This window comes from Musca autumnalis, unplaced genomic scaffold (genome assembly GCF_047663935.1).
Source record: "Musca autumnalis isolate F117 unplaced genomic scaffold, ASM4766393v1 scaffold_4, whole genome shotgun sequence".
NCBI classification, from domain to species: Eukaryota; Metazoa; Arthropoda; class Insecta; order Diptera; family Muscidae; genus Musca; species Musca autumnalis.
In genome coordinates, this window is record NW_027411977.1 from 53,680,384 (window position 1) to 53,696,516 (window position 16,133).

General features: G+C 33.9%; 1 protein-coding gene across 33 annotated transcripts in view; it reads right to left on the reverse strand.

The window, feature by feature from the left end:
• LOC141403450 (protein alan shepard-like) overlaps positions 1 to 16,133 on the reverse strand; it is a 684,579-nt gene that overhangs the window by 84,995 nt on the left and 583,451 nt on the right. For 2 of the 33 annotated variants that reach the window (XM_073985881.1, XM_073985886.1), the window contains exons 1-2: positions 9,468 to 9,667; positions 8,821 to 9,274 (exon numbers count right to left, since the gene is read on the reverse strand). The exons of 12 other annotated variants lie outside the window; for them this stretch is intronic. The gene's annotated coding sequence lies outside the window, so the exon portion shown is untranslated. Of the gene's footprint in view, positions 1 to 8,820; positions 10,039 to 16,133 lie in introns of those variants that run through there. 19 more of the 33 variants (XM_073985879.1, XM_073985880.1, XM_073985899.1 and 16 more) reach the window with 18 other exon arrangements.

Consider the following 16,133-nt stretch of genomic DNA (forward strand, 5'->3'; position numbering starts at 1 on the left):
TATTTTTTACCTATTAGCCTCATTGTACAATCATAGTGGCTGAAATTTGGCATAGTGAGTTCTCAATATGTAGAAAATACCCTTGCAAAAACTTGTCAACATAGGTCCACGTTTTCTAATAGCCCCCATATAAGGGTACCCCGATTTCGAGTATTTACCCAAATTTTGGGTAAAAACTCATTAACTGCCGAACCACTTGCACATTTCAGTTCTTAAGCAACCCTTAATATTCGTGTGCGTGGCACAGTGTGTAGTGTCTTTGGCTAGAAATCAGAGGGTACGTGGGGCAGACAGCGAAATAAAATAAAAGTAAGAAGTGTAATGAAATTAAAAACAAATTCTCTACATCAACTGTTCTAAAAATATATATTTTTTTCACCTTACTTTTCAACTTCTAGTGACCACAGAATAACTAGTTATTCTAGTGGTCATAAAATAACTAGAAATTGAGTGCGACATGCCCTTGTAAAAATAATGGGGAAGAAAGGGGGTTTGTGAGTAGTTACGGCTGCTAAAAATCCCTTACAAAACCCATGATTTTGGGAGGACTTTTTTGCTGGGTGGGGTCTAAAACCATTATTTCAATGAGGTACCTTTTGCCCATATGACGGTGTATATACCCTCATTAATGCTGAGGATATAATAAAGAGCAAATGGTGGTTGTACGCGTGGCCGAGCTTGTACTGTGTTCGGCTACAAATCAGAAGTTCGCATGATGAAATCCAGCAGAGAGCGAAATAAAACAAAATATGAAATGTGTTGAAATTGAAAACAAATTCCACCTCAACTGTTCTAGTAAAAAATAATTTAAAAAATAACCCCCCATATCTGTAGCTGATATTATTCGAATGTTCGGCACAACTTTCGAAAACGATTATCACTGTCGAATGTTTGGCAAATGTTTTTCGTGTGCACAGAAGCACGTTGTTCATTCGTTCGCCAAAAAGTTCGAAAACGATATCATTTTCGAACAATGGATCTCATCAGTTCCCTTGTTTCTTGTTTGTGGATATTCTCCACCGAAGTTATTTTTCAATAACTTCTTCAACAAAAAACGTTTTATACCCAAACATCAATCGTCAACTAGAAGTATAAAAGTTAACCAAGAAAAAACTTCAATGAGAAGTTTTTCTTTGGCAACCTCACACAACCCCGACGAAAGTGTCTGCAAAACAATATAAAAAATTTTTTGTTGAAGAAGTTATTGACTTCGGTGGAGAATATCCACAAACAAGAAACAAGGGAACCGATGAGATCCTGTGGCGAGGATCGAAACTAGTCTTCCCTGCCTTACTCCTTGGCGAACAATACTAATAATAAAATTAGTTTTTAAAATATTAAAACAACAACAATCAGATAAAGCCGGACTATTTGGTGAATGTTTTTTCCTCACAAGAAAATTTGTTTCGAAAAACATTTTTTACTATGAATTTTTTTTGTTTCAAAAAATAATTTTATGTTGTTTGTGTAAAATTCCTATTTGCTTTTTTCAAATAATTTCGGTATAAATACTACGTATAATATAAACAATAAGTGCTGATAAAGACAACATATGGGTAGGATGCCAGACAGAAGACAACAATGTTTATCAACAGTTAAATATCGAGTCAAAAACATAACAAAGAAATAAAAACGGAAAAGGTACATAACAGAAACATCAAGGAACTCCACAAAAAAAATGTTTTTCGCCACTATCGTAGAATCTATCGTCATTCATTCGCTAATAATATTATTGCCGACATTCGAAATCGAAGGTTTACCTGCCACAAACTGAGCGACGAATTAATCGTTTTGAATTCATTCTCGAGTGTCGCTCTCGAACAAAATATCCGCAAACCTATCGAGAAACAGTCGAAAACGATATCGTTTTCGGGAGCAATGGAATAATGATAAGCTACAATGTTTTAGTGTGTTTAGAAAACTAGAAAATAATTTTTCATGATGGAATCTCACAAATAAAACGGTTGCTTTTGAATTAAAAATTGTAACAATATTAAATGGCAAGCGTTTTATTTGAGAGATTCCATCATGAAAAATTATTTGCTAGTTTTAAGTGCATTTATAAATAAAACACTGTAACTTTTTTTATACCCTCCACCATAATATGGAGGGTATAATTAAATTTCTCATTCCGTTTGTAACACATCGAAATATTCATCGAAGACCCTATAAAGTAAATATATTCTTGGTCAGGGTAAAATTCTACGTCGATAAAAAAATGTCCGTCCGCCCGTGCGTCTGTTGAAATCAAGATACAGCTCGCAATTTTTAAGATAGAGCTTTTTCATTTGGTATAGAAGTTTCTATTACTCCTAGAATGTTTGTGGGCTATGGGCTATATCGGTCCACGTTTTGATATAGCCCCCATATAACGATACATCCCGATTTTCTTAATTTTGAAGGTTTTAGCCTCATTATCACGCCGAAATAGCTCAAATTTGGTAATTAGTCTTCGTTGGGGGTTCAGAACTTTCTCCTAGAAATTTGTTGGTATAGGTCCTCGCCTTATTGTGGCCACAATAATCCACCGAAATGGCTGAAATTTGGCATTTGGTCTTCATTTGGGGTATTAAAGGTTCAATAAGAAATTTATCGGTATAGGTCCACGTTTTGATATAGCCCCCATAGAACGGTACCACCCGATTTTCGGTATTTTGAAGGTTTTAGCCTCATTATCACGCCGAAATAGCTCAAATTTGGTACTTAGTCTTCGTTGGGGGTTCAGAACTTTCTCCTAGAAATTTGTTGGTATAGGGCCTCGCCTTATTGTGGCCACAATAATCCACCAATTTGGTACTTAGTCTTCGTTGGGGTACAACACTTTCTCCCATAAATTTGTCGCTATATATGTCCACGCCTTCATATAGCCCCCATAGAACTGTACCTCCCGATTTTTTGGTACTTTGTTGATTGTGGCCACAGTTGTAGGTATATGCCTTTCTGACTGAAATTCGTCGGTATAAGTCCACCTTTCGATATAGCCCCCGTAGAACGATACCTCCCGAATTTCGTAATTATGAAGATTGTGAAGTCAATATCCCATCGAAAAACTGAAATTTATTAATTAGTCTTCCATGAGGTTATAAAATATTCCAGAAGAGAATTATCAATATAGGTCCGCGGGTTCCTATATATCCCACAGAAGCGTGCCTCTTGATTTTCGGTATTTTGAAAGTTTTACCGAAATATCGGAAAATTGATTTTTAGCCTACTTTGAGTCTAAAAACTTTCCGTCATAAATTTGTAGGTATAGATCTACGATTTGATATAGTCACCATGGAACGGTAACTCCCGAATTTGAAAGTTAGCCTCATTGTTTTACCGAATTTGCTGAAATTTGGTATTTAGTCTTCTTCATAAACGAAAGGAAACTAATTGTTCCATTTTACTTCAATAAAACTCGTAGTGGAGGGTATAACAAGTACGGCCTGGCCGAACTTAACGCCGTTTTTACTTGTTTTGCTTATTTCAATTATTTTTTTTTTAACGTTTCAGTAATTAAATTTTGGTGAACACTGAGAACATCATAACAAAATTATAGCCAATTTTGGCCGAAAATGTAGATAAAAACTTTAAAATGCCTGAAATCGTGTGATACCGTTATATAGGGCCTAAACCAAAACCTTTACTTATAGCCATAATTTTTGGTGGGGAAGTTTCTGCACCATTGGGAGCTCCAAATGCCAAGTTTCAGCCAATTCGGGTTGAGAATGAAGATAAAATCCTTAAAAATCGTGTGGTACCGCTATATAGAGGCTACAGCAAAACCTTGACCTATGTCCAATATATGTGGTGAGGAAGTTTCTGTACCATTGTGAATCCCAAATGCCAAATGACAGCCAATTCGGCTTAAAAATGAAGTTAGAATCCTTAAAATACTTTAAATCGGGTGGTACTGCTATATGGGGTCTATAAGAAAAAATGTACCCATATTGGCTTGGTTTCGTATTCATTTATTGTCAGCCAAATCTGAAAAGTGTGCAAAGTTTTAATTCGATTGGTCAACTGCAGAAAATGAGTTACTAGATTTGAACTAAACGGACATCAAATCAAGTTAAAAAAAAGAAAAACTGTAAAAATAGATTTTTTTAGCTTATTTTTCAACTTCTAGTGATCATAGAAGTGTTAAAATAATGGGTTAGTAGGGTGTTTTAAGGAAGGAGTTGCGACTACCTAAAAGTGCTATATAAGAATTTTTTAAGGATTACGTATTTTTTTTGCTGGGCATAGTCACTTTCTTCTGTGTGCAAGGCGGACATACCACCACCAAATCACATCGCACAATTCAGTACAATTGGGGATTTTTGTGAAAGGATAGACCTGGAAACTTGAAATTTGGAATTAAGATTACTGACGGAGTATAGGATTGATATATGGGTATAGTTTTGGAAATTCATACTCATGTGTACGAAAAGTACTAGATGGTACTAAATTAATACAACTTGGATTTGGGTGAACGGATAGAGTTCGAAACCTGAAATTTGGAATTAAGATTACTGTTGGAGTGTAGGATTGAGATAGGATTGGAAATTCGTAAATTATTTGAACGAAAATTACTAAATGGCACTATATTTAGTACAACTTGGATTTGGGTTAACGGAAATAGCTGGAAACCTGAAATTTGGTATTAAGATTACTGTTGCAGTGTAGGCTTGAGATATGGGGTAGTTTTGGAAATTTGTACTTATGTGTACGAAAAGTACTAAATGGTACTAATGGATACGGATAGAGCTGGAATCCTGAAATTTTGAATTAAGATTACTGTTGGACTGTAGGATTGAGAAAGTTTTGGAAAATCATACTTATGGGTACGAAAAGTACTAAATGGTACTGAATTCGGTACACTTTGGATTTGAATGAACGGATAGCGCTGGAACCCTGAAACTTGGAACTAAGATTACTGTTGAAGTGTAGGATTGAGGTTGTTTTGGAAATTCGTACTTATGGGTATGAAAAGTACTAAATGGCACTAAATTTGGTACAATTTGTGTTTGGGTGAACGGATAGCGCTGGCCTGTAGGATTAAGGGAGTTTTGTAAAATTCGTACTTATGGTTTTACATTTCGTACAATTTAGATATGGTTGAACGGAGAGAGCTGGAATTATAAAATTTGAAGTTAAAGTTACTGTTTAAGTGAAGAATTGAGGTATTTGTGGAAAATCGTACTTATGGGTACGAAGAGTACTAAATGGAACTAAGTTTGGTACAATTTGATAATGGACAGATACTGTTTGAATCCTGAGATTTGGAATCAATATTAATGTTGTTATTTTTTATAATTGTCAGTGTAGGTAGGGTTGAGATTTGTGGTTGCCACAATACGTACCAGCAGTTTACGAAAATTACTAAATGGTACTCAAATTTTTGTTGGGTGTGGGGACGGAGCTGGAATCTGTATTTTTGGAGTTAGGGTATATTTAGTACGAAGTGTGCTAAAGAGGTTTAAATGTTGTATCGTGTGTAGGCACGGGTGAAATTTTAAAATTTGTTCTTAGAGTCACTGTTGGTATGTGGGGTTTGAGATGGTTTTGGAAATGCATACTATAAAAAGTTATTATAATATAATATTATTATTGTGTAAAGGGGTTAGCAGGAATTTTTGGTATTTTAGGAAGAGGTTTCGGAAATTCGTTCTTATGTATTTATATGTAAAGTACTATAATTTAGTTTGGGGGAACTGATAAAGCTGGAAATGATAATCGCGGTTGGTATAAGATGGTAATTTTTTGAGGTTATATCCACGTGTATGAAAAGTACTAAATTTGGTACGATGAACGATAATATAAGTAGTTTTTTAATGCGTAAAAATTCTGAAATTTGGTATGAGGGTCGTTGATGGCTGAAATGATATTGGAAATACCTAATATTATCAACGAAAAAATATTAAATGGTACTGAAATTTGGATTTAAGATTACTGTTGGAGTGGAGGATTTACTCGTAAGTAACCTTTGAAATTCGTTCTTATGTGTACCAAAAGTACTAAATTATACTTAATGTTATAAAATTTGGATTTGGTGAACGCATCGAGCTAAAATACTGAAATACAGAACTAAGATTACTGCCGAAGTGGAGGATTGAGTTAGTCATTGAAATTTGTACTTTTGTATGAAAAGTATTAAATGGTACAAAATTTTGTATAAGGAATTCGGAAATTTAGTACTATAGTTGCTGTTGGTGTGTAGGTTTGAGTTATGGATGTCATTGTGGATATATGTACATACAATTGTGAAATTCGGATTAGGATAGCAGTTGGGGTATAGAGTGGAGATAAGTAGGATGTTTTGGAAATTCATTAAATTTGGTTTTAGGAGAAAGATATAGCTGTAAATAGGTATAGCTGTTGCGATATACTTTTAGATATAAGGATGTAATTTTTGAAACTATTACCTATTATTTGTACTAAATTTGGTACCGTTTTGTTGTTGTATAAAGGGATATAGTTGGAATTTCGAATACTTGTATTAGGTTCAGTGTTAGTGTTTATATACGGAGTTTTTTTAAACGCATACAAATTCCGAAATTAGGTATGGAGGTCGCTGAGGGCTATGGTATTGAGCTGGTGTTGGAAATGCGGAAATACATTTTGGTATCACAAATTCCGAAATTACAACTATTTCGGTTGAAATTTTTTTTTGGAAATTAGAGCTACAGGTGTACGAACGGCATTTAAATAAAATTAAAAATCAATTAAAATAGGTATTGATACATCAAAATTTTTGTTTTCATATTAAGTATTGTTTATTTGTATATTCTTCCTATTCCGCATACGGAGTAGCGGGCATTTTGCTAGTTATTCGAACAAAATGTTCCATCACATTTATTATAGTACTTTTTTTGTGGATTTTTTTTCCAAGTCCTAAAAATTGATGTTGAGTTTTACTAACTTCGCCATCCTTCGCCACTCTCCTATTTTTTTTTAAGTATGTTCGAAATAGTGTCAAGTTTACAAGAAATTTGGTTACAGCTGCATACAGTTACATTTCCGTGTGTGACATTAAAAATACAGACGATGCCTCTGGTCGTTTCAGTGAATATGCTGTATTACTGTATTCTCAGTTTTTTTTGTTTGTTTTATGTTTTAATTGTTTGTTTTGGTTTTTTTTCTGTAAAAATTTAGACATTTTTGTTGTGGGATCTACTTATGAGTGTATTTTTTACATTTGTATTTTTTTGATATATATATGATCCTACATATAATATGAAAAACAAGTAAAAATGTAAAGTTCCGTCGTACCGAACTTTATTATATCCCCTACCATGAAATATTCTGACCTCAAATAGAATAATTTGTTTCCTTTCCTGTCCACGATACCATTCGGAGACGTTTTTTAGCAAACTACAGCCAATTCGAACCAAAAATGTAGATAAAAGCCTCAAAATAACTGAAATATGGAGGTACCGTAATATGAGGGCTATACCGAAACCTGGACCTAAGACCAACATTTTTGGCGCAGAAGGTTTTTGATCATTAAGAACTCCAAATGGCAAAGTAAAGCCAATTAGGGCCGAAAATGTACATAAAAACTTCAAAATACCTGAAAATGGATTGTACCGCTACATGGGGGCTATAGGAAAAACTAAAATCGGGAGGTATCGCAATATGAGAGCTATACCGAAACCAGGACCTAAGACCACAATTTTTGGCGCAGAAGGTTTTTGACCATTGGGAACTACAAATACCAAAGTACAGTCTATTAGGGCCGAAAATGTACATACAGGCTTCAAAATACCTGAAATCGGTTTGTACCGCTACATGGGGCCTATAGGAAAAACTGGACCCATATCGATGATTTTTTGCTAAAGTATTTTTTTACTTATTTTTAGCATATACTGAAAAAATCACATTGATCCGACGATTATAAATACTATTGTCGCTCCTTCCCACACAAGTTGGACCACAGTGCATCGGCTCCCCACCCTAACATCATCCGCTTACTTTTAAATCGATTCAAAAGATTTTCTTTTTTAATTTTAAACAAAAATATCATAAAATTGTTTATTCCTTAAATAACACAATTTTTCGTTGTTCTTATAATAATTTCGTCCAGTGTGTAGGTACATTCTCTAACTGTGTATCTAGAGAAGTTGTCGTGTATTGTAGACAAGAAGAAAAAAAAAATTGGCTAACTGAATAGATGTATGCTCTATGGCTGGTTGCTTGATTGGGTTGGTTTGGCTGCCTGGCTGGTTGGGTTGGCTGGTTGGTAGGTAGGTTAGCAGACTGCTGATGTCTGTATGTTTATACGTTGCTTGAATGGCTGGACTAAGTAGGAAGTGGGGGCCATAAGACATCGAAGATGACGACGACAATGATGATGAAGTGGAAAAAAAACGTGGCGGAATTATCTAAAAATTTTATTTTTGCAAGGCATCAAATCAATGCTGCTAAAATTGCTTGGCCTGACAAAAAAATAATAAATAGTGGTAATTGAATACCCCCCACAACCCACCGCCAACATCGTCATCAACACCTTGTCGCCCATAAAATCATCCATGACAAACCCGGCTGAGATGAAGTGAAAAAACTGGTAAACATATGGAAACTAAAAATAGATAAGCTGGTATACGAAACCACTGGAGCTCTGTGAAGCAATGTAGACAAGGGGGGTGGGTGAGGGTGCCAATGTTTGGCGCACAACGTCTAACGTCGCCAATACTCCAGCCGCACATAAGCAAAATGCAAATTGAACTTAGACATTAATCATCACCATCTTCATTATCAACTTCTTCCTCATTATTGTGTTTATGGAGATTGCAAAATAATTAAAAACTATAAGGAATCCAACTTGGATACCAACTAAGTAATACCGTTACTTACTTTCTTCTCTAAGCTATAATGTTTAATTTCCGCTTTCCTTTAAATCCTGGGAAACATATTGCACTTTCAATGCGGGTCTGGAGAAGGGGGAGGCGGTGAGTTATTATACGGCGACTGCGGCGGTAGAGATATCTTTTTACTTTATTTTGCTATTTCGTATTTCTTTTACTTAGATTTTCTTCTCTCGCTAAAAATATTTTACACTATTCTTGGTTGTTGTGGTTGTTGTAAATGAAGCACCATATTATTAATTTGCTCTATGAACAAATATTAAAATTTTCTTGCTTTCTATATAAGATTTGATAGTAGAAAAATATATTTAATTTTTTATGTGGGGAATAATTTATTTCACAAAAACTTCGGCGTTGCAATATTTTTTTCGCTAGCTATTTTCTTTGTTTTTTCTTCTTCTTTTTCTTGATTTTATCTTTTATTTTATTTTTGGGATAGTTCTCTAATGGAAAAGAGCAATAAGAATTTATTTGTATTAATTTTTGTTGTTTAATTTTCCCTTCCTATTTTTGTTGTATGTAATTATTATTATTATTAATTATTTGTTTTTGTTTTCTTTAATTTCTGGAATTAATATTTATTTAGTTATTTCTTTTTTGGTTTCCAGACGACGTTGCCGCTGTCGTTTTCTTTACATTAGATTTGAAATAATTTTTGTTGCTGTTGTTTTTTTTTTTTTTTTTGTTTAATTTGCTTTCTTCTTATGTGTGTATGTGTATGTACGGGGGTATGTGTGTTTTATTGTTTCTTTTTTTTGTATTGTTCTTTCTTTTACTTTTGGTGTGTATATTAAGCGCAATTGAGTACCCACAACTTGTAAAGAAAAAACGCGTCTGACGTTTAAAAACTCTATGCGAATGTTATACTCACAGCAAAAGATGACTACTGCTGGCTGCTTGTTTGCGGGGTTAGCTGACTGGCCCGACTGTAAAATGTACACGAGGCAACAACAATAGTTTAACACTCAGAGAGTCAAAACGATAGAGAGCTACACACAAATAATGTTATTATTACTGATGTTGCTTGCATAAACGTTGTATTCCATACAGAATAAAAACCGCTCACTAACTGCTCTCTGCCGCATTAGCAACATTGAATGAGTAAACTCACAACGGAAACCCCCAAAAATATTAGTGTGACCACTCATACGCTCATTTCCTGAACGTACACAACCCCACTTACCGTCGTCTCTTTGTGGTTGCACTGGAATCTAACATTATTTTGTCGTGGGTTTCGTTCTCATTTACAGTAATAGTAGCCAGTGATGCCAACGTAAGTAATGCTTATAACGGTAACATTATTTGGTTAACCGGAAATGGAAAGAAGTAAACAACTACTGAAGTATAAAATGGAGTTTCTTTTCGATTATGAAAGGCTCCGCGATGTCAAGGCTTATTCCTAGGAGCATTCGAATATGTTAACTCATGGTAGAACAAGAAAAGGTAACAGCAATACCCAGCTGACTGAACTGGGCTGTAATGTTAGTGTCAAATTCCATACGAAACAAAAAATTCAACTTTGTAAAAAACAAATTACATTTGAAAGAGGAAAAAAAGTTAGATGATAGCGAAGCCGCTCCACAATCGATGTGTCTGAGGAGCCTTCCTAAACCAAATGCGAAACATGTCTTGTCACACAGTAATGGTTGATAGGTTCGTATTGTCGGCTTTCCTTTTTCAAAAAGCATCTTGGTCAGTAAGCTCGTCTCTAACGAGAAATTAATTAAAAAAATTAATAAAAAATGAAATTCGCCTAATGGGCAAAATTTTCAAATAAAAATCAGCTAACGAGAAATTAATTTAAAACATTAATAATAAATGACCTTCGCCTAATAGGCAAAGTTTTCAAATAGAAATTTTTTATATTTATTTCTATGTTCGATGTATATTAGGGATATATATTTTTTGAAGAAAAAATATATTCATCAGAAAAAGAAACTATTTCCCATAAAGACTTCTTCATATAAATGACATGTAACCTCCTCCAAGTCCGAACGTCGTGCCGCACACTAAAACACCGTTTATAGAGGCGGTACAACATTTGTTAATATGGTGTGGTATTTTGATAAGTTTGAAAAAATAAATTCCTATTAAACATGTGTTTTTTGATTTTCAAAACAAGAGATTGAAACAGCTTCTCCTTTTTCAATGAATTTCCAGCGACCTCACCCTATTTGCAAGAATTCTACTTTCTGCGTGATATTATACAATTAGTGGAATGATATGGAAACATTCAAATTGAAAATCTAACGAGTTTTCATTCATGTTTTCCAACATATTAAATCAAATGTGAAAATATTATTAGTTTTTTTTAAATTCCAATAATTTATAGACATTTCCTTATTTTGTTTACATTTATCTTTGACACTAACGTTACAAACAAAAAGAAATTCCTATGTGGTTGTTGTTGAGTTGTATTTGTTGTAGTACTTACTTTTCCAGGCTTGTTCTACCATGATGTTAACTGAAGAATAAATGATTCTTGTTATGAATTTAAATACAGTTGATCATGCCTACAATGAATCGGTCACCCTTCCCAGCAAAAATCCTCATTACAAACCTCCTTTCCCACCCATTATTTTAACAAGGGCATGTCGCGCGAAATATCTGGTTATTTTGTAACCACTGAAAAAGGTAGATGGTAACCACTGAAATAAGTAGATACTGAGTAGATTCTGACTACTTATTTCAGTGGTTACAAAATAACCAGATATTTCGCGCGACATGCCCTTGTTAAAATAATGGGTGGGAAAGGAGGTTTGTAATGAGGATTTTTGCTGGGTTTCTTCCCATAATTCTACGATCAAATATAAAAAGATGAGATCTAGAACGCATTTTACACATGCATTTAACACATGTGTTTTGTCATTTATTTGAAAGATATTCTATGAAATTGACAACTTAAATGACGCATGTTTTTTACCCTGCACCATAGTATGGAGGGTATATTAAGTTGGTTTTTCTGTTTGTAACACATCGAAAATCTCGGGTTTTAGTGTAAGTAATGATTTTTATGAAATTCCAAGTACACAGTGTTATTACTCCTCACTAATTGACAACGGCAACGGTAAATTTTACAAAAACCAAAAATGATAGGGACAAAAGTTTACATACACCCCAATGAAATGCAATTTATGGAATTAACAGCAAAATTTATACATTTTATTGTTTTGGCGATTGTTCTCCGGGTATCAGAGATATATTTTAGAGAGAAAAAAATAATGTTTGGGGGTTAAACGTCGTTATTTAAAGTCAGACTTATTGTATAGCTCGTTAAAGCTGACAATTGCTTAATTCTGTGCGATTTTCAATAGTTTGGAGTCTTACAGGCATGTCATAGATTCCGAGCGGAATGGTTTTAATTCCGTTATTTCATTTCGTCGTTTTTGTTTTAGCATCTTCAGATTTCGATCGATTTGTTGAATTCCGAAAATCGTATTATTTAGTATAAATATGGCAACATTAGAGGAATCAAAAGAAAAAGAAAATCGGGAAAATATTGTGTTAAAAAAGCTTTTTTTGTGTGAAAAGAAAGATAATTTTTATTGGGTTTTCAATTTTTCTATTGTTGAGGTAATCGAGGCGCAAACTAATCAACATAACATTGAAAAATACCTTGCTTGAGTTATTTTTGTTTTGTTTTTTATCTTTGCTTTATTTTATCATTCGTAATGTCAGATTGTTTAGTGGTTTTCATGAAAAAAATATGTATGTGGCAATACATAGTTAATAATTGGTTTTGTTGATTGAGAAATAATGAAAATGTGCGATTTTTTGAATAAAATGATATAAAAAAAATATGAAATTAAATGTGGTTTTGTTAATAAAGCAATATTTTTATTATTTGTCAGTGTTTTTGGAGAGTTCTTAAGTGACATGTTTCCAAAAAATTACAATTCCACATGAGAAACCAAAAGTGGTTTCATTCCGAAAAATTTTCTCATTTTTCGGTTTGTGAAGAAGCTAAATACGGAATCAATTCCACTTTCGATCGAAATTGGTTTCTGTGACATGCCTGTTAGCCTAATTATCCCATCGAAATGGCTAAAATTTGGTGTTGGTCTCCGTCGGGGGTCGTACGCATTCCTGCAGAGAATTGTCAGTATTTTGATATAGCTCCCGTAGATCGGCACTGGTCGATTTTCGGTATTTTGGAGGATTTAACCTTAGTATCCTCTCGAAATGGCTGAAATTTGAGGCCTAATTATGACATTCGATTCGATCGAGTATTTCCTCAAGAATGAAAAAATCAAAGTATGAAAACGAATTCGCGCCACCAACCGTACATTTACTAACGTAGATGCATTAGCAATTTGTTACAACAATGTCAAAAAGTTTTACAAAAATACATCATTTCGGACAGTTTTCTAGCACAAATTCATTCCGAAATTATTATCGAAAGTATTATTCAACGATTTCAACAAATATTTACATTTTTCATTAAATAAACACATTTTTTACTATCTACCTTCTTAATGTTCTTCAAAGTTCAATTTTTTTCATTCACGAGCAAATACTCGATCGAATCGAATGTCGTAATTAGGCCCCTGGTAATATAATATAATATATTTTAAAGCAGAGAGTATATATGTATATTCGGCCCGATCGAACGTAACGCCGTTTTTACTTGCGCTCTGTATGCAATGTTGGTAAATTTTCGCTCATGTAGGCGACATTTTATGAATCCCCGTGCACTCATTGGTATGAGAAAAGTCTCCCGTGTCTCTTCGGGGATATGTATGGCAACATGTATATAATTCACAAGAAATTACTTCTATAAATTATAGTTGGAATTATCGAGATTGCTGTATTCAAAAATTTTATCCTTATCTAGGTATTCCAAAGATTGAAATCAATGTTCATGGAGTTTATAATGTCTCACTTCCCACATTTGGAGACCTTATCCGTAATTAAAAATTTTTCAAAAATCGGACACGATCTCGGTATTCTGATTCCAATGATGGAATAGCCCACAATTACCATTGTATAGTATTTCAATATCTGTAAGGTGCTATTTTAGACAGTTTTATCGGGAATTTCGACCTACTGACATCTCAAGTTATCGGGATTTTACTGTATTTCAAAATGTGAAGTTGGTCGCGCTTTACCACTTATTGAAGTCAGTGTATATAGTGTTCTGTAGTCAAGCTTACTAAAATTAGGTGTATTATCTGAAATAATACATTTTTGAAAATTTTGGAATGGCCTCGATATTTCACTTCCGCGATGACCATTCAGGATCAACTTTTAAAAAATACGGTCAAAAATATTATGGATTTAACGTTTTCTTAAAAAAAATTTTTGGGAGGACCATAGGGCACTCCACTTAGACGTTAAAAAAAAAATAGCTCACGACCTATTATGAGACCTAAAAACTCCACATACTAAATTTCATCAAATTCGGTCCAGCCGTTTCGGAGGAGTTTAAGTCAAACACCGTGAGAGGAGAGTTTTATATTTTAGATAGATATTCTTTTGTTGTTTTAAATATTTTTTATTAGTGGGGAGAAATAAAATTGTGTAATTGGAATTTCATAAAAATCATTACTTACACTAAAACCCGAGAATTAGGGGGTGTATGTAACTTTTCTCCCTAACTGTACATTGTTGATGAGGAAAAAATTCTAAGACGATGTAGCCATGTCCGTCTGTCTGTCTGTACTACGAGTAATCACTCTAGCGTCCGCAATAATTGAGATATAACGCTAATATTTTGCACCCGAGTTTTTTTCAAAAGGCAGGTCAAGTTCGGAAATGGGCTACAGAGGTCCACGTTTTGCTATAACCCCCATATAACGGTGCCAGCAGTTGTAAGGTATTTTAAGGATTTTAGCTACATTTTTTGACGAACTAGCTGAAATTTGACATTTGAGGTTTCCAATAGTAAAGAAATTTCTCCACTAAAAGTTGTCAAGATAGGACAGCGTTTTGTTTTAGCCCCCGTAAGTACCTCCCGATTTAAGGTATTTTGAGAATTTTATCTACATTTTCGGCCAAATAGGCTACAATTTGGCACTTGGAGTTTCAAGATATCAAAAAACTTCTGCATCGAAAATGGTAGAGATAGGTCCACGTTTTGGTATAGCCCACATACAACGGTATTTTTAGGCTTTCAGCTATATTTTTTAACCGAATTAGATTAAAATTTGCTCTCAATGATCAAACAACTTCTCTACCAAAAATTGCCAAGCTAGGTCCACGTTTTGATATAACCCCAAAATAACGTTGCCTCCGATTTCAAGTATTTTAACGCTTTTAGGTACATTTAAGCTACATTTTCTGATCGAATTAGCCTAAATTTGACATTTGAGGTTCCCAATGACCAAAAAGCTTCTTCACTAAAAATTTTCAAGATGGGTCCACGTTTTGGTATAGCCTCTATATAACGGTACCTCCCAATTAAAAGTATTTTGGAGATTTTAGCTAAATTGTTTGCCCGAACTTGACCTGAAAACCTCAAATGTCAAATTACAGACCTCTGGGACCCCAATTAACCCCCAAAATATCATGATGATCCGATCAAAATTGCTATCTGTAGCGTGATTACAAAAAAATCGAAAAATGGGATGTATTACCGATTATTGCGATATCTCCGTTTCTGAGCCACTGGCATGACACAAACGTACGCACTTCAAACCATGCCTAATATTGCCTAAAATCTCTAAAAAGTCATTGTTTTAATCAAGATATGTATTTTTATTAACTAGACTTTAAATTATTTCTTTAACATTTTTGTACAAAAAGTGCTCTTTTGACTACTCTCTACCAAACCAACAAAAATTTTGTTAAAATTTCTTTAATTTTAATATAATTACCGACATTATTATGTTTACGTCTCCACTAATTTTTTCTTAAGAGACATGGATTTTCGGTTGTTGTGAAAAACGCTCACTAATAACAAGTTAATTTCCGATATAATAAATGGTCTTAGCTCAATGAAATTTTTCACATAGTTAGCTGAGAGTATTGTTGAAGCTTTTTTACATTATTTTCATATTTTGTTACAGTAATTTTGAGTTATTTGAATTCAAATACGAAAGATGCCGACAAACTGGTACATGCCGGAGTTAGGAGCACTTACCCTATGCCATATTTTTTCATTAAACATGAGTAGACAGTGGATATTTTGAAATCACACTTTTTCACAGTTGACAACACTGCCAACGCACCAGACTCTGGCGACAACAACCTTACATAGTAGTTGCTCTCACTTCTCATGCCGATGGGAAAAATACTTATTACATTGGTATTTTAACATTTTTCAGTAGATTACAACAGAAGCAAACGCACATAACTAATTCC